Consider the following 19,721-nt stretch of genomic DNA (forward strand, 5'->3'; position numbering starts at 1 on the left):
ACCTCTTCATCACTAAGATGCTCAATTTTTACTCCATAATTAGATGCCTCAACTGAAGAGGTAGCATGGTTAGTTGCCATATCTTCAACTAAGGTTTGCATTCCCCCCTTCCCAAGTTAGTTCTCAAGGGTAGACCTATCTCTCGTAAGTGGATTTTACCATCCTTAAAAAAGACAACATCTTTTGTCAAAGCATCACTAAAACTATCACAATCCCTTATTACATGATATGTACTATCACACCAAATACATCTATTAACAAAAACTTCTTTGGGCTGTTGTCTTTGCCTAGGAAGTGTCCCTAATGGTTGGCCTTTTTCTTCAAGCTTTGCAAGCTTCACCTTCAAGTCATGCATTCCCCTCACAAGCTCATCTAGCATGGACTCATCAAACTTAGGAGCGATAAAAGTAGGCTTTACCATTTTGTCAGAAGTTGAGGTGGAAGGACTTATAGTGTTTACTACCATCTTGTCCCTTCTTCTTTGTCATTTGGCAAGTAGTGAGACAACACCTTCAACCTCATTCCAATCGGTCTTTAGTCCTTGCTCATCATCTTTATCTTCAAGAAGAAGATCCAAAAAAAATTGAAACTCTTTACCTATAGCTTAATTGTAAGAAAAGATCCATCTTCTCTACATCTAGTGTGGCCCTTTCTGTCCTGGTGAGTTGTGCATAGAGTCACTCAAATTCCCTAAGTAGCTCCATTATTGATAGTCCTTCCTTTGGCTTGACTACCCATTCTAAGAATGTCCTTTTGGTCACTGTCTTAGAGTCCTCCATGAAACATTCCTCCTTTAAAGCTACTTTGAGTTCTTCACAGTTTCTCCCATGCCCATCTTTAATTCCCCTAATATGTTCCCTAATATTTGGAGCAACAACTAGCTCAAAGCTTTGAATCATCTCACCTTCTGACATGCAATGCAACTTCACCTCCTTCACATACTTGCATAAGTACTTCGTTACATCTTTGCCATTGAATTGATCCATTCTATTGACGATCGCTTGTATGGCTTTGGTTGTTGAAATCTCCCTTCTTTTAAGGGCATTTTGTTGTTGCATGAACATTGTAAATTCTTGAAACATTTGCATTGTTGTTGGGTCAAAATGCATACCGTGTTTCTCAACATGATCACCCATGGTTACCGAGCAACTCTCACCCTGACAGATTCGCGTCGGATTCACCAAAGTTATGTCAAGAAATTTGCGGCCTTGCCATGAAAGCACCGGGCTTTTGACTGTGAGAGTTTGTGAGAGAACTCCAAAAACTATAGGAAGGAGTTAAACCATAGATACCATGAAGTCTAAGGTTTGGAAGGAAGTGCAATTAAATAAGCCCCACTCTTTCTCTCTTGCATCACACACACAAAGAAAGAACACAAAAGAGAATATCAAAACAAAAAAATTGATGAAAACATCAAGGCTATTGTCATATCGTATCATGGGTATTATGAAAGGGTTAATAGATGAATTAATGGCATTCAATCTTTGTCGACCAAACAGGCTATAAATTGTTCTTTGGAATTGTAGTTTTGTGCTTACAATAGTATATATGTTTTGTCTAGTGATTGGGATTAATTGTGCGTACAAATCCTCTAGGTTCATAGCAAGATAACTACACTTATGTCAAAAGAAAAGTTATAGTCTATAAGGGTAGTATGATGGGATCCGATGAAAGAAGAGCAAGGCTGAGCCTTTCTGGGCCAAAGAGAAGCACTATACATTGTTGAAAGTGTATTTTATGGCTAATCCATACGTTAATTTCAATAGATCGCACAAAGTAGAAGCAATAGAAATTCGCATCATATGGATTATTCATCTAGGATAACTCTAGTATTTGCAAAATGTAGATATGAGAGAAGTGAAAAGAAGAGAAGTTTCCCTCCCAAGCCCTATTCTTGCCTATAGAGGCAATAAGGATACTTCGGGGAGAGATGTACCTGTAGCAAGGAGAACCTAGAATTTGTAGAGAGAATGAATTTCTAGGAGTGAGAGAGACATGTTTGGTTAGAGAGGAGATGAAATTAGAGATATGTGTTGGATTATAGATGAAAAAGAAAACAACAATAAAAGAACACAAAACCAAAAAAATATCAAAGTAAAACACATCTTACTTGACAAACCCTTCGGGAGTTATTCACCATTTTTGATGAAGAGAGAAGAAGAGGGAAGGATTCAAGCCTTGATTGATGTACCAAGTTCAATTCCTTCTTTGATTAGAGCTTATCTTCCAATGATAGCTTACAAGATTGGCTAGTCTTCCTCTAGGAGTAAGTGTAGACTTAGCCTTATGATTATGGCTAAGTACAATTAGGCATTACTACTCTCACTTCCTCATGAATTCATCTCATGAATGGTTTACAAGGAATAATAGGTCCCCTTCTATAGGTGAAGGGAATCCCCAAGGGTTACACAAGAAAGAGAAGAGCCACTGTGAACATGAACTCGAAAAGTTTGAAATGGGCTGTCCTTGCATGATGTGGACAGAATGGGGTCCACCATTTTGATCATAGCTCCTCAAACGTGGCTCCAAATAAAGAAATAAAATTAGGAGAAAAATTTCAACTCATTAACTACGACTCTCATTTTATATACTTTTTCCAATTTGGATTGGAAACTTGTGTACAAAATTAATCAAAATAGGGTACATTTTTTACAGCAAAAGTCTTATTGTGGTCCCCTTAGCATAGACTTTCATTTGATTCCAATGGATACCTCATGCAATATGAAATCATGACATTAATCCTTGACAAATTTTTGTAATCATGCTTGCAACAATGCATTAAAATAGGTGTATCTTTGAACATCATGCAAGGTAGTGTCCCACTAGGATTTGATTCCTTAGGCTAGTAGCTATTAAAAAGAAATATAAGAGAAAAACATGGAATATATATATAATAGAAGCTACCCTATATATAGAATCTAGCTAAGGTGTGAAATAATGATGAGATAGTAGAAATAAAGAATCAATGTTTTTTGCCCCAAGTTAAAGAAGCGAAGCTATGACGCTTTTCCCATAATACTTTCTAAGGGTAAAGTACAAATATGTTACCCTTGCAATAAATAATAGGATGAGATAGAAAGCTTATTATTATACTTAGATATGCATATGTACATTATAGGAAATACACTTATGTATCTAAAAAGTTGCAAGATAGATCTCGTAGGATTCGTTCCCACTATGTATGTTTCACAACACGACAACGTTTGTGACAAATCTCTATATCTAGAACAATACTTGCACCTCATGCAAACATAGAAACATTCACTTTGGGCACATTTACATCCAAAGTAAACATTCTGTCCACTTTCTTTCCTTGTGCAACCAGCCTTCCATCCTTCTTATGCTCTTCCACAAAGAGACCATCGGAGTTAAACCTGACCTATAAACCCTGCTCAACCATTTGCCCAACAAAAATCAGGTTCTTTGTAATGTTGGATACATGTATTACATCACTTTACCATCCGTCAATAGACAATGACACATTTTATGTATGCATATAGGATGTGTAGTATCATCCCCAGTTTCTACATAACCAAGACTTTGTAAAGTCTTCATTTTCTTAAACCATTAACCATTTATGTTCATGTGATTCAATACACCGTAATCTATATACTAGAAATTATCACTAGATTTTTTCATATTTGCAGACATAGTATTCAGCATGTGCTGCACCACAAATAGCCTCTTGGGGTCATCTGCATTCTTCCTAGTGGTCACATAATTGTTCTGATGCCTCCTATCATCTGGACAGTCACATTCAAAGTGACCACGTCTTCCACATGCCCAATATATTACATTTCCATGTTGACCTGCATTGTTGTGTTGATCTCCAAGACCTCTTGGACTCCCCCTACCTTGAAAGTTTCCTCAACCACCACCTATGTTCTGACCTTGATTGTTGTTCTACTATTGTGCTTGGTGGTTGACTCTTCCTCGTCCTCGTCCACGACCTATACCCATGCTCTCTTTTTCTTCCTCTGTTGCTGAAAAGGACATGTTTAGAATTGTTTCCACCCTACTTAGGAGTCTTCCTCAAGTTCCTTCTCTTCCACAATCAATAAGGACACCAAATCTACAAATGAGGGAATATTCTCTCAAAGATGGATGCCATTTTAAACTTGTTTATAGTCAGGATCCAAACCTTGTAGATAGACTTCTACTTTATCACCATCATCAACTATAGCACCATTTGATGCAAGTGACTAACATATGTTCTTTATCTTCAATGAATAGTCATTGATGGACATGCTTTTCTTCTACACAATATTTAGCTCAGTCAACTGCAGCTTCCTTGCCTTTTTGTTGGTCACATCCAATGATAGCAAAGCGTCCCAAGACTCCTTAGGAGATTGAGAATTTTGTATATGCCCAATCATAGTGTCTTGTACACTGACAGAAAGCCAGTACATGACCTTTTGAGATCCTTGGTTCCAATCTTTAAATCTCTTAATTTGCGCAACACTTGCACCTTCCTAGTAGTGGTAGTGCTATCTCATGCTCTCCCCAATGTAGTCCCAATAACCTTTGCTCATAAGGAAATTGGTCATTCTGAACTTCCAAGCATGGAAGTTGTTCTTGTCCAACTTCTTAGTAACAAGCTGGTTAAGCCCATTATTGTTGGATGACATGTTTTCAACCCTTTACACAGTCTTTGAGCAGCCTACTAAAAATAGTCAGTTACCACATATAACCACAATCTACGTACATACACTTGTTTCACTGTACTAACAGTATATGTGCACACTATAGCCAAATCAAATCTTTATACACCACCTATATGTAGATTTGCAGAATCCCGAACCTTAGTGTTTCTGCACGCAAATGCACTCTAATTCCAAAATGGGGCTCAAAACACACTCACAATGGAAATCTGGTTGCATACTCTTACTCGAAAGGACTCTATAGAACCCTAACCTGCACACTCTCCAAAAGAAATTGCCTCAATTGGAGATTGTTGATGATGGCTCTCAAGAATACCAAAGCCGATTCCTAGACTGCTCCTGCTTGCTCCAAGCTCCTCAAGCACAACTAGGCTCTAATACCATGTGAAGGGATAGAGAAGTAGAGAGATTGAACTCTTTCAAGTATACACACACACACACACACACACACACATAAACACAAAAGACTGTACTTCTTCTTCTTCACAAACTCAAGATAAGAAGTCTACAAAACATGAGGAAAGATACAACATAAAAGGGGAACTAGTACAACGGTCTAGTATGAACCACTAGTGAGTGAGGTGAGTGGATAAGTGTACCATCACTCCAATAGGTAGACCAACTCAGTGTAGTCCAGCTGTAATGTCATTGACAAAGATATGTGTATCCACCAAGGCACGCTTGTGATGATGACTGTCGATGGTAGTCATCTAGAAGTCGTACACGTTGAGCTTGACTTCTCAACACTGAGCACTAACAAAAAAAATTCCATCTCCTCTGGGTCACACGTCACAATCGTATAATTAACCTTTGGTGTAGAGAATTTATACAACTGCTTCCGCAATGCCCAATCTTTCCATGCATGGAGATGATGATTTCCGTCCCATACAATGAACATTTTCTCTTCCATGTGAAAGAGCTCAAGAATGTCTCTAATTTGTTCATCAATCATAGTTGACATCACTAAATCTCTCCCATAAGTGCCACGCCTATGGAATGGTATAGGATCTTGTCTAGGAAAATCTTTGGACACAATGAAACGAGCCATCATCAGCTGGTAATCTCTTTCGGCTATAGATATCCACCCAATCATCATTTGTTCTAATGGCCAAATTGGACAAAAGACGACAAAGAGGGATGCACGGCAACAGGTGACTGTATGGTACGACATGTGCATCAATCCACTCTAAAGAAATGTGGCTATCAACCACAAATCCAAAGAGATCAGTAACAGAGTCATTACCCGTGTTTTTCGCTTCTATGATCATCGATGTGACTGCACCCTTGACAAAGGTACATGTCTAGCCTTCACACGAACGCTACAACCATGGGTGTCTGTGCAAGACAGGAACCACTCTCTTGAGTTGTGTGCAAAAAAGATTCTTTTTGAGTGGTGTGGAGCGTCATTTCTTCTTGGAGATCCACTCCTTTAGAATGTTTCCTTGTTAGAATTGACACTTTCTTTGTAATAGGGGTGCAAAAAAAGAGTAAGAATTCGATGGGTGAGGAAAAAAATATATAGGAGGAAGCTTATGGATTTGAGAAGAAAGGTGGAGAGTGAGAGTGAGAGAAGAGAGAATGGAAAGTTTGAAGGAGGGAGGAGAAGGTTTGAGAGAAAAGAGAGTAAACATTTGAGAGAAAAAAGAATGGAAAGGAAAAGCAAAGGTTATAGCAAAGGGATAAGGAGAGGGTAACAAAATGAGAAAAATGTGTTTTTTTAGAGTTTACTAACTCTTATGGCAAGAAAAAGGTAGAGAGTGAGAGTGAGAAAAAAAAAGAGAGAAAGAGAGAACCCTTTATAGGGCAGGGGGGGGGGGGGGGGGGGGGGGGGGGCATGTGGATTGCGGGGCGTTTGTAGCCACGCGAGCACCAGTGTGACCCCTCATGGGACATGTGGCCACCGATGCCACATGGCATGCCATGTGGATTAGGGGTCACCTACAGTTCATGTGGCACATGGAGCCAATGTGGACATGGATCTCCGCCTCGGGGGGTCACTACAATTAAAAAATGTCTATCATGTGGGTCCAACATTAGGGATTATTTTTTTCTATATTTTTTCACATTTTTACATACAGAAGGGTGTTGAAAAAATGGTCTTGAAAACAAATTACAGATTGAATAGAAAAAGGATCCCTTCTATTAATGAAAAATTCACAGCTAAGGGGTTTAATAAATAGTCCTTGAATGCACATGATATATAGGTTTTACATAAAGTGGCCCCCCCAAGACTCCGTTTTACTTTTTAGTGGTCAGTACGATTGAGTTCAGGTGTGTTGTACCATACTGTAAATGGGAAATACCCCATATAGCAAGATGTTGGGCACTTGGGAACTCTTATGAGGGGCTTCAAGGTAGGTTGGTCATTTTATACAACAGAACTTATACTAATCTGTTGTAGAGACTAATTGTGTGTGTTGGTTCAGCTGAGCCAATGGCTGATAAAGAAGCTTCCACAGTGTCCATGCACGATGTGGACAAGGTCTTTGACCTTGGTGTCATGCTACTGAAGTACAAGAACTTTGAGGGTGGGAAAACTGTTGAAGGTGGTGATAAAAACATTATGAAGGAGATAACTCCATCCGCAAGCAACCAAGGTAATGTCAATTTTGTATATTTGTCTCCTCCCATGTGTGATTCATGGTCACTGTGTTCATTGTGGTCACAATATGCTGCCCAAGTACTGATGCCTGTAAGGAGGACAATGTAGTTAAGGCAGAGGATTTTGAAATGGAATCAACCCTGCAATTTGTAGCGATGGAGATGCAGAAGAAGAGAAAGAATCGGGTGGAGGATGAGCTGTACGAGGACCCCAAAAAGAGTACTGGTATACTCCCCCCAAAAGCCAGAGCATGCAATAAGCTTTAGCTTCTTGCAGCTTTGTATCTTTTTTTTTCATGCTATCTTTTTTAGATTGCAGCTTTGTATCTTTTTTTTTTCATGCTATCTTTTTTAGATTGCAGCTTTGTATCTTTTTTCTTGGCAATATAGATTTAAGTATTCTCTCTTAGTTTCTGTCCATTTTTCCTCTATAGTTAAAATTTGTGTGGTTGGCTCAAAACCCCCACCGCCCATTGATGAGGTAAAGCACATTGATCACTAGCTTCCTTGCTATGAACAAATGTCTTGCTTCCCAGTCCATGGAGATTGGCAGTAATTGTAGACTTCAACAATGTGCTTGCTTGTGTGCATGCTAAGCACAAAGGATCGGAACCCCAAAATATAAACATGCTATACTTTAACAAAGTAAAGGGGGATGAAACGTCACCTACTATGTATGGAACAATGAAAAATTATTCTTGCTTGGACTCAGCCAGATAGCAGAGACTTTTCTGTGGTCGTGCACGCTTGCCACAATCTTGAGAAGGGCATGGACAAGTGCCTATCCTAGGCCAAGAGTTGTTTGAGTGGGTGGCTGGCATAGAATTGCTGCCATGTTAGTAGTTGGGAATATGGAAACCCCCCAAAGAAAATGTTTTTCAAAAAATTAGAAACCTTTTGGTACCTCTTTCCTAAGTTCATTAAGTCTAACAATTTACTGTTGGATGATTCCCTTTATAAGATGTACTTCAATGATCCCGGTAACTTTGTCATTCTCCCTGGGATAGAAAAGCAAAATGAGAGACAGTGGGAAAATTTCCTCAAGGAGGATGTTGCCTCATTTATCATATAGTGGGCTGAGACTGCTGGACAGAGCCAAGACTGCTAGGGAATATCCATTTGATGCCAGGAAAGATGAACTTGCACAATTGGATTGGGATCTGGCACATGGAAAAATACGGGCATAACAAAAAATTCTTGCACCAAAAATTCCACCTCCAGCAACCAATTATAAGCAGCCATGTTGGCAAGAATGGCCAGAGCATTCTTCTAACTAATTGACTTTACTCCTTGAAAAAACCTAACTCCTTATAGAGAAAACTATTCTTGTATCTAAACCTGAATATACTATGAAGAATTTTGCAAGTCAACTGTTTTTGTTGTTGTCAACTGGATTGGGTGTTAAGTGTTGGTTAAGTGGTCAAGTGGTTCAAAGTGCTATCCAAGTGGTACAAAGTGCTTAAAAGTGCTGGTTAGGTGGTCTAATGTGGTCCAAAGAGCAGGTCATCTAGTTCAGGTGGTTGTTAAGGGTGGTCAAGTAGTACAAAGTGATGTCCAAATGGTTCAGGGGGTTGGACAAGTGGTTAAAGTGTTGGTCAGATGGTTCAGAGTGCTTGTTGTCAAGTGGTATAAAATGCTCGCCAAGTGGTTCATGGGGGTGGTCATGTGGTTCAAGGGGCTTGTCAAGTGGTATAAAGTTCTTGAAAGTTTTGGTCAGGTGGTCTTAAGTGGTCCAAAGAGTTGGTCAAGTGGTACAAGGGGCTGGTAAAGTGCTCAAAAGTTCTTTTAAGTGTTTCTTGGGGCGGTCCGTGGCGGGCAACAAGAAGAGCGGCCTCTAAACACCCTTCGACTCCACTCCTCTAGATGGCATAACTAACTTCAAGCTTCTCCATGCACCTATGTGTAGTGATGGAATAGACTCACAATGCACACACTCTACACAACTAGGCTTGAAGAGTGGTGTGTTATGTGTTGAGAATGGTGTGGTATAGAGTGATCATGTGATGATTTACAAGGGAGAGAAGGGCTCTATTTATAAGTTTTAGAAGCCCCGATTTGGATTAGGCCTAATCAAGTTTATTTGAAGGAATAAAAGATTATGCATATTTTATTTTTTTTAATGAGGGTGGGTTTCTCTTGTCCTTTGAGTCACATGGATGTGGGCTCAAGGGAAGAGAATTATTGAGGATGAAAGGAGAGAGGGATTGAGTGAATAATTTGGGAGGGCCTACTCTAGTAGAGGGTGCATTTTACAATAAGGTTAGTGGTTAGTAGTTAGTAATTATCACTAAAAAATATTTACAAAATCATTCACCAAATGGTGAGATATATGATGAGAAAAGTTAGAGAAGGGATAAGCTTATAAAGCAAGGTTGAAGCTTGGAGAAGTTGACATTCACCTCTTTACAACACCTGAAGAAGAAGCAGTCAGCATGGCGAAGTAGCGCGTGTCGATGAAGCTATGTTATCTTCAAACCTTGGAAAATTCATGATAAAAGCATTCATTTTCAGAGGTTATCCTTAGATTTTTACCGATTTTTTGAAGTTCTTTACAAAGCTGAAGAGAGTATGGTAATATGGACATATATGTAGAGAGAATGGGGGACACATAGGGTGTAGAAATGGAGGATGAAGGCTATGGAGGTGTGAGAGATGTGGCAATGGTGAAGAGGGTGAATTAGGACATGGGAGTTGCAGGTTTGGGAGTGGGAAGGAGAGGGAGGAGTGTGTGTGAAAGAGGAAAATGATAAAGTGGAAGAGGGAGTGTGGCTGCATAGCATGGGCAAACTAGGGTCCACCAATAAAATCATAACTCACAATTCGTAGCTCAAAAAAATATGAAAAATTTTGAGGTGAAAATTCAGCTCACGATCTACAACTTTTGTTTGTATCACCTTTTCAAATTTGGGGAGCATGTGATCTTTAAAAATTCAGCAAAACCGACTGTTTTTTCCACTGCACAAAGTCCTTGTGAGGTCTTTCTTTGGATGATTCTTTTGAATACCTCCAAGAGTGAGCTCCCCATGGTGCATGCATGCATTCCACATACCCTTGACCTTATTTGGTAGGTCTATAATTGAAGATATTGTTGAGATCATGATATAAATGAATAGTACAACTAAGAAAATCAAATATTGAGGGGTCTAAAAAAAAATATACATGTCAAATATAAATAATATAGGTGGAAAAAATATAAAGGGGTCAAAATAAATCTCTCTCATTATAAGTCTACCATAAAAAGATGAATATTTTTGGTGTTCTAATTTATGAGAGTAAAAGAGAATAGATGTAGGAAGGAAAAAATCACAATAGTGAAAAAATATACACATAAATAAAACTAGTTTTTTTGGATTTTTGTTGGGATGGAGTTACACCAAAAATAAGAGAAGCTTGCATGAATTTTTTTTTATATGGAATAAAGAGTATGCAAAATGGTAAGAAAAAATATGGTAATGGTGAGTCAATGTACATAGCATAAATAACACACAACTAAGTATAAATATTTAAATAAATACCAAAATAATTATGAAAAATCCTTTTATTTAGGCCCTATATACAATGAAATATTTACACACAAATGGGCTATAATATACTTATATATATATATTTTTTGGCTCAACTAGCCTAGTGACTAGCTAGCTGAGGGTTTTTTAAGAAAATATGGAGAAAGTCCCTAACTCACACACGCCTACGTACAGTGAAATGGTAGGGATAACCAAAATGTTTGAGTGATTTGATAGGGTGAGGTAGCTTACTATGGCAATTATGGAAAGCCAAAAAATGGCTATCATTAGCCCTCCCCCAGGATGATGGTATATTCATGTACCATCATAGAGCATCTTTTCCAAAGAGAGTGCTTCAGAGTCCTTGACGAGATCTTCATTGTTTGGCCCCTCAGAGTTTTGGTTTGAGTTACACTCATGCTTCATGTAACAATACTTACATGAGATAGCTGCCCTTTGACAGATCTTTGGTAGATCCTTTGGTAGAAGGCGACTCAAATAGGGCTTCAAGCGATAACCATTTACCTTCCTAGAGTTCTCTTTCCCATTCAAGTCCATAAGTTGATAGTAACTTGAATTGAAAGCCTTCTTAACTATAAATGACCCGTGCCATCTAGTTTCAAATTTGGCATCAAAACGATTATCGAGTCGATTGTCATACCTTAGCACAAGATCTCCTTCATGGATGCCTTTGTCCTTCAGTTTCTTGTCAAGCTTTTCCTTCGTCTGTGTGGCTTTCCTCTTGTAGCACTCGTATGCTGCTTCTCTTTTCCACTCAAGCTCAGCTAAGGTAAGAAGTCGATCCATCCATGCTTCTTGATCATCTTGTGTTGCTTTGCCATGAAGTCTCATTGTTGGAATGTTGAGCTCAATTGGTTGTAAAGCCTCTTGACCATAGACCAAGTGAAATGGTGTAAACTCCGTGGCTTCCCTATATGTGGTTCGATACGCCCACAAGTCACCATCCAAGAAGTCATCCCACAACTTTGTCTTGTTTCTCACCATCTTTCTCATGATGCCTGTAATGACACCATTAGCTTTTTCTACCAGACCATTGGATTGGGGATAGTAGGGTGTACTATGACGATGTAGAATGTGAAGTTCCTTACAGACTTCTGTAAGGAAGCCCTTTCTAAACCTGGACCATTATCAGAAACAATCTCCAAAGGTGTGCCAAATCTACAACAAATGTGAGTGTAGACAAATTTGCTCACTATCCTCTCATTTACCTTTGCCACACTTTGTGGTTGTACCCATCTCGTCATGCAGTCTATGGACACCAAGATATACGATTTCCCATTTTTAGTCCTAGGCAATGGACCCATAGCATCAATGCCCCATTTTTCAAATGGACCATTTGCAAGGACTAACTGACGTGGACCATGTAACAGACGCTTGTTTCCATTAATCTGACAATTGTGACAGCTTTTACACCAATGTTGAACATCAATGTGCAAGCTTGGCCAAACATATCCGGCAAGCAAAATCTTTTCTGCATTGAGTTCCTGTGCAAAATGACCACCACACGCTTCCTCATGCAAACCTTTTAGAATGGCTGGGATTTCCTCAATAGTTGGTACTCTTCTGCACACTTGATCCTTCCCTCTTTGGTAGAGGGATCCTTCTAGGAAGAGATACGTGCTTGCCTTCTTCATGAGTCTCCTCTTCTAAGCCTTCGTGAAGTCTTGTGGAAACTCACCCTCCAAAATGTAGCTAATAATGGGAGTCAATGACTCCAATCCCTGGTATCTCGGTTGCTTGACAGTTGTTGCCACCATGATGACCTGCACTTCTTTCTCAACACATGTAATTGCTTGTTGTGCAAGTAAATCGGCATCTTCATTTTGTTTCCTAGGAATATGATATAGTTGCACTTCTTCAAATTGATTAAACAATCTACGAATGGCATGAACTTTTGTCCTTAGGCTTTCATTCTTGCATGCCCAAATGCCTAAAATTTGCTTCACAATGAGAAGTGCATCCCCTTTTACCATGAGACGTTGTATACCTTGGCCAATGCATATCTTTAAACCATGAAGTAGTGGGTCATATTCTGCTTCATTGTTGCTAGTTGAACTTGGTAGATTGACCTTCTCTTTCATTACCACCTCCCCACTTGGGTTGAGCAACACTAGCCCTCCCCCTGCTTTTCCTGTGGCTTGTCGAAAAGCTCCATCAAAGAATAAGGTAAAAGCATTAGGAATACTTTTAGGTGGTGGCAATGGTAGGGTCTTACTTCAGGCACCTTAATTTCCTTCTCATGTACCCTATAAGTAAGGATCCCTGCCAATTTTGCACGCACACTATCTTCTACCTTGAAAGAGTATTGAAACTCTTGAAATTCCATAATCCACTTCGAGATCCTAGTGCTAAGATTCATTTGAGATGACACCCAAGGAAACAAATTTTCTGCAGTGAGAATTACAAAAGGTTTTGGTAGCAAGTAGGATCTAAACTTTCTCACCGCAAACATGAGAGACAGCATCATGAGTTCTGCCTTCGTGTAGCCTCTCTCCAAAGCATTCATGACCCTACTAGCAAAGTAGATGGGTCGCATCCTGGTACTGTGGGGATCTTGTTGTAATAAAACTGCACCAAGTGTTTCCTTCCCAACACTAGAGCTAACAAAGAATGTGTACTCCCAACAAGGAGGCATGAGTGTTCGTAGCTCTGACAAAATGACTTTAATGTTACAAAAATACTCTTCAAGATCATCAGACTATGCAAATTCTACTTGTTGTGTCAACTTTTGCAAAGGGTGAAGTAACTCCGAGGCTAAGTGAATGAAGCGTGACATATACTTCACCTTTTGAATGAATGAGATGACCTCTTTGAGATTCTTGGGTGATGGGAGCTCAATAAGAGCCTTTTCCTTTGAAGGATCCACCTCAATGCCTTTATAGGAAACCTTGTGACCAAGCAAGATCACTTCATCCTCACCTATGTGACACTTGTCGGGGTTGAGTTGACCTCCCATGTCGTAGAGCTTCTTTAAACCTTCTTCTACCCTTTGTAGATGCAATGATTTTGAGCTATAAATGCAGAAATCATCAATAAAAACCCTAATGGACTTTCCAAAGAATGTTTGAAACACCATGTTCATGAAGCGTTGGAAAGTTGCAGGAGCATTTGTCAGGCCAAATGGCATGACTCTAAAAGCATAACAACCCCAAGGAGTGATGAAGGTTGTTTTCAATTGATCTTCTAATGAGATACCTATTTGAAAGTAACCCGAGTAGCCATCACACACAGTGTACTTCTCATGACCAGTTACCTCATTTAGTATCTCATCCTGAAATGGGAGGGGAAAGTGATCTCTTTTTGTTGCCTCATTAAGTGTACGGTAATCCACACACACCCTCCACTTGCCGTTTTTCTTAGGAGTGACAACAACGGGAGAGACCCACTCTGAATTCTCCACTGGATAAATGAAACCTGCTGCTAGAAGCTGTCTTACCTCCTTGAGTAAAGCCTGCTCCTTGATGACTCCTAGCCTTCGTAGCTTCTTAGCCTTAGGTGTTGCCTCTGGCTTCAACTCAATTTTGTGTTGAACAGCATCTATTCCACGCACATCGGTGTAGTCTTTAGCAAAAAGCCTAGGAAATTTCCTTAGCACAGATTTGAACTCCTCTCTTTCGTCCTTTGTAAGTGTTGTAGACAACATACCTTCTAACATTCCTTCATCTTGCACATTTTGGTTCTCTTGGGAACCTACCTCTTCCAAACCTGGGCAAGAGGTCTCTTGGTTGTTTGGATTAAAACTTACCCCCATGACTTCGATGGAAGACTCCTCTTCAGTAATGCTGCCGCTACTTTCTCCTTCTGAAGTGCTATCGGTCCAACCTTCCTCCGTCTCACTTTGAGATGATTCTTCATGGAGCTCCTCTTGGCGTTGCTCCTTCATGTCAAAGACAACCTTCTTATGATTGTCATTCCTGCAAATTAGCTTTCCACTCTCCCAATCCTGCAAAGCTCGCATTTTCATTAGCCATGGTCTCCCTAGGATAAATGGGTAACCATTTCCTTTGGTAGACATAACATAAAAATCCACCGCCTTCTTAATGCCAAAGGCCTCTACAAAAACATTTTTACAAATGCCTACACACCTAGCTTTGCTATTGTTTGCCATCTTGACTTTCATTTCAGGTGTCTCATGGATGTGCATACCTAGTTTTTGCATGAGTCCCTCTGTCATGATGCCAATTTGTGCACCCCCATCCATTAGACCTTTCCTAACCAATCTTCCTTTGATGTAACAATCTAGCACAGGTGTAATATCCTCATTCATTTTAGCATGTGCAATTTTTACAATAGGAACACTCTCTTTTATCTTTCTCCTAGTGCTAACTGCCTTCGTTAAATCCCTCCTAACTTGTGGGCATAATGCAAGAAGCTGAGTCCATGAGATATTAGGACCCTTACCTCTCATGTCTTCCAATAGGTTGTATGGAGCCATACCATGTCCAAGAGGGAAGTCTTGGAGTTTGATATGACGTCGAGTCCTGTTAGCTTCCTTGGTCTCCTTTGCCTTCTTTTCTCATCCATGGTCACTTTGTGATGTAACCCCTTCTTTCTCCTTACCTTTTCCTCGGCCACGCTTAATGCCATTTGCTTCCATGTCAACCTCATTTGAGTTTGTCACCTCTACCACATGCACATTTGGGTCTGGCAAAGGTGGAACTCCTTCCACTCCTTCAACTTGCTTTCATCCATAACTGTGGGTTGTATTTGCAAGTATACCCACCCCTGCACATGATCCCATCTCCTCCATTGACCTTTGATGCACGCACAACAAAATCAAGAGAGTAGTTTGTGCCTTAGTCTGTGCATATCCGTTTGAATGTAGCAATTGGCACAGTGCCAGGATCAAGACCCTATCATGTGCTTGCAATCCCACACTATACCTCTATCGACATCACCGAGCTTGATCTCCTAGAAAGTACGATCAACTTTCTTGCATGTCTGTGGGCATTGATTTCTAAGAGTTGCATTGAGGAATGCAACAACGCTTGAAGCGGTATGCAACTCCCACCCATCAAATTTCAATTGCTTGAGTGTGAGGGCTCTTTTGACCACTGCACCAGCCCCGTCGTGTTCACCCTTTCTATGTCCAAAAGCAAAGAAATTATGCGTCATTTTGACACCTGTCATATTGAAGAATTGTGCAACAAAATAGAATGGCTACCACACCCAATGTCACTTGACACTATAGCCGTGTCTTTTCAGCCATTCATTGTGCAAAAGAAAATAGTGTTGCACAAACAAAGTGTCATGTGTCTTGTCATCAGAGATGTAGAAGTGAGTCGTCTTTTGTATAGAACTAAGCGCATCACGTAAGTATGAAATGTGAACAAAGATTGTGACATGATATGAATACCAATGCATTGAGTGGATATCATTCTGCACCTTGAAGGAGTAATTTGATGCAAAATCCACTATAGATACCACTACATTGTCAAGAAAATTGTCCAAACACTCCTTGTTGAGCTTGCCACCTGTACAAGTAGTTGTGTTTGATGAACTTCCCTAGTTTCCCTTGGAGCACATAATTGAAACTCATTGGACTGAGTTGAGGTCTTTTTGACATTTATCTAGACCTTCTTCATCCTTTTCTTGTGTAGGAACCTTGTCAAAAAGCTTGACAATCATTCTAGAGATACCATCACTCTCTTCGATGGGACACAACAAGAGCCTTTCAATCCCGCAATCAGTGCATGTTCCCAAAAGACATTTGTTGCAGTGAAAAGAACTATCAGTTGGCTTTGGACACAATACAGACTCCCATAGTTCTGTCAAGGATGAAGAAGTGGCTTTTGATGTTGTACACTATGCTATTCCACCACTCTGACTGCACACAAGACACTTGAAAAATCATGACGTACCATGTAGCCCGTATCTTCCATGGCATATCTGATTTAAGCCTTCCTTCAAGTAAACAAGCTGAACATGGTATTCACAATAGTAGGTGTTGTAGTCCTTCAACTTGCATACGAAGTATGGCTTCAAACCCTCAAAGCATCTAAGGATTAGGATGAGCCTCTTGGAACTGCATGTACAAATCCATCCGCCACACAAAAGACATTTAAAAATACTGTACAATATTGAAATCTAATTACAACACTTACATATACCACCTCGGGGTGTATTTTCACAAAGTGTGAGTGCACAAATGTGATGCGTGTGCGGAGAGCTTGGGGGGGACACTATGTGTAAAACTACCATATCACGTGCATTCAAGACATGTTTGTAAAACCCCTTATCTGTGAATTTTGTTACGAATATAATGTACCCTTTTCTTTTAAAATCTGTACTTTTTTCAAATTTGAAACAATAATGCCCTTCTGTATATATATTTCTGTAAGTTTCAAGAACTTTAAATACCCTTATGTTGAAATCACATGATAGGTTACATTTTTATTAGGTGACCTCCCCGGGGAGAGAGGGAGAGTACAAAGTATGTGGGTGGAGCTCCCAAATCTCATTGTATGAGCATAATGTGAGAATGAATGAGAGCTCCTTATTATTTGTATGTATAAAGAATAAGGAGATAAATGTGGGTGGCCAGACACTAGCTGGTGGTCACGAGCAAAGCACGATGAGTCACACCGCCTTTACCTAACATTATCCCACTAAAGGTTGTGTGCTGATAAGTGGCGAGAAGACTAGCCTACAACTAGTATATACAAGAGGTGAGAGAAGATGGCTCTCAACCTATGCCCATTGGCTCATTTTGTAACCACTCTAGTGTAGATGCAACATGCATACCACTAGGGCTAGAGCTATGATGACACAGGTATCAAGTGACGACTTGCATGGCTCCACAATGCACAATGCCAGTGTCAGTCATCGCATGACTGACAACTCCCACTGCAAATGCACCAACCGCATAAGCAAGATCAGGTCTCGAGACCAAAAGGTTAGACATGAGAGACCCAAAAGCCAACGAAACATGCACTATGTGTGGCAACCTATCCCTATTAGCAACCTCAATGCCATATGCATCCTCGTCAGGAACCACTTGACTATGCATCACAATGTTAACATCATCTCGCAAAGGCTTAGCTACTGAGAATGACTGCAAAACCAAAAAATTAGCACCACGGAAATCACACAAAGCTTTTTGAAGGACAGTGTTGCCTTCAAATGTATCAGATGCATCATAGAACAATGCATCGATCTCTGGCTCAACAGATGTCAAAACAATTGATGGCTGACAAAGTTGTGTATCCCCAAAGATACCATTGTCTGCGTGAACATCACCACAAGTCAAATGTACAACCTGCTCTTCATGCAGCACATCTGCAAAAGGGACACACCTCGCCTCTCTCTCCAAACATGTCAGCCAAAAAACCGAGACTACGTTGTCTCGAACCTCAGACACATGCATAGGATATAACAAGCCTCTATGGGCTCCTCTCGCAATCACTACTGAGCCACAATGAATCTAGAAAAAGTGCTCTCTAAGTAGTATATGACAACCAAAAGCTTCCATCTATCTCACTGAGATCAAGCTCTATCTCAGCTGAGGAACATAGCACACATGTCGCAGCGTGTATGATGCACCACTGAGCAAACACAAACAAACATCTTCTACAGCCTCTATGTCAAATGCCAAACCATCAGCAAGTCGCATACAACAAAGTCTCCCACTAGAAAAAGTACTAAACCACTCACAACATGGTGTGACATGGAAAGCATCATCGCTATCTAGTAACCACCGTGGAGAAAGTGTGCTACCCATAGACAAATCTACAAGAGGTACACTCGAGGCAAGCATGGCATCACCGTCACTGGCATACACTGCCACTGGAACTGCCTCTGTAACTTGTGTCAAATCCACAGATGTATCACGCATACATCTTTGCTATTGTCTCATACATTTGAAACAACAGCGCCTAATGTTTCATGTGTGACCACAATGCCAAAAATGCAAGTATCGACAAGAACGAGACCAACGTCTCTCACTGTCACACATATCTGCAACCATAAGTTAATGGCTAAGAACCAAAGTATGGCAAGAACTCTGGGAAAAATCTGGCAGAATCTCCCCTGTAAACTGAGAAAAACCTCAAGTACAATCTCAACCATAAACCATGTCAAATTGGCAACAAAGTGGGAGGTAACTTGAACACTACACAATGCTCAAAAGCATGATCAATCACATCAAAATCAATGCTCACATATGCATAATTTGGCTAGGAGATTGAGATGCCCGGATCCACCACCCTACCATCCTATATATAGGCTGGCTTCTAGCCCTAGCCACAATATGGATCCCCAGTCCACACTCGTCGAGTCCGAGCCCCTGGCTCAGGTCCCTAACCCCCTAGGTTGACCCTTGCTCCTTAGGATGTTTGTCATGACATTACTCCCCCTTGGAGAAGCGTTTTCATCCTCAAAACAAGAGTGGTGATACACTAGTGTTGTCCACAGTGGCATCCTTCATGGATCCAACTATATGCTTGACCGGAACACGGTTTAGTAGGAGGTTCAATGAAACCAAGAGTAACATCTTGATTTTCTACATTGTTGTCCATTTGTAACCATCTTGTGTTACGAGTTCCTATCCAAGCAGGGTGTGTAGACTCTATTTAGAATGCACATGAGCATGCTAAACGAGTTATCACAACAAAGATGTACCAAAAAGAGTACCACTTTTCACCTTTCATGAAAGTAACTTGCTGACATAACTCATCAACAAAATTTAAGTCCTTGACTTGTTCACAAATGCCATAAGTAAACATACCCACCATAACTAGTGTTCAAGGTTGAGAACCAGATGTAAACATGAAGGGACTAAACTAAGTCACAACATGATTTTCCTTATTGTAAACAACACTAACTAGAGCACCAGAGTATACTTGTAACTTGTAATCTGCCTATCCTTTTTGGATTCTGACAGTAATGAGATGTGTTTGTCCCCAACGGTTTACAGACAGTCATCCCAGATGACTGG

The sequence above is a fragment of the Adiantum capillus-veneris genome, chromosome 4, assembly GCF_014529385.1.
Source record: "Adiantum capillus-veneris isolate H3 chromosome 4, ASM1452938v2, whole genome shotgun sequence".
In the NCBI taxonomy this organism is placed as follows: domain Eukaryota; kingdom Viridiplantae; phylum Streptophyta; class Polypodiopsida; order Polypodiales; family Pteridaceae; genus Adiantum; species Adiantum capillus-veneris.